The sequence below is a fragment of the Brassica oleracea genome, chromosome C9 (assembly GCF_000695525.1).
Source record: "Brassica oleracea var. oleracea cultivar TO1000 chromosome C9, BOL, whole genome shotgun sequence".
Classification (NCBI taxonomy): domain Eukaryota; kingdom Viridiplantae; phylum Streptophyta; class Magnoliopsida; order Brassicales; family Brassicaceae; genus Brassica; species Brassica oleracea.
This window is the reverse complement of record NC_027756.1, coordinates 12,243,426-12,243,647: the sequence shown is the minus strand read 5'-3', so window position 1 is coordinate 12,243,647 and position 222 is coordinate 12,243,426.

The following is a 222-nucleotide window of genomic DNA, read 5'->3' as shown; positions in this document are numbered from 1 at the left end:
GCGTCCAACACTCCGACTAAAAACGTCCGGCCCATCGGTTAAAAGGCATCCGGTCTTTATCCCTTGATCACGGACTAGTAGAAATAAAAGATCAACCATCAGGTTGCAATCCGACATCAGATCCCCTAAGTAAGGATCTGACATAGGAGAACGGTCTGCTGCCGTATAAACTCCACAAGGCAAGTAGTGGACACTTATAGACGAGGTCTATGACCCGGTCAT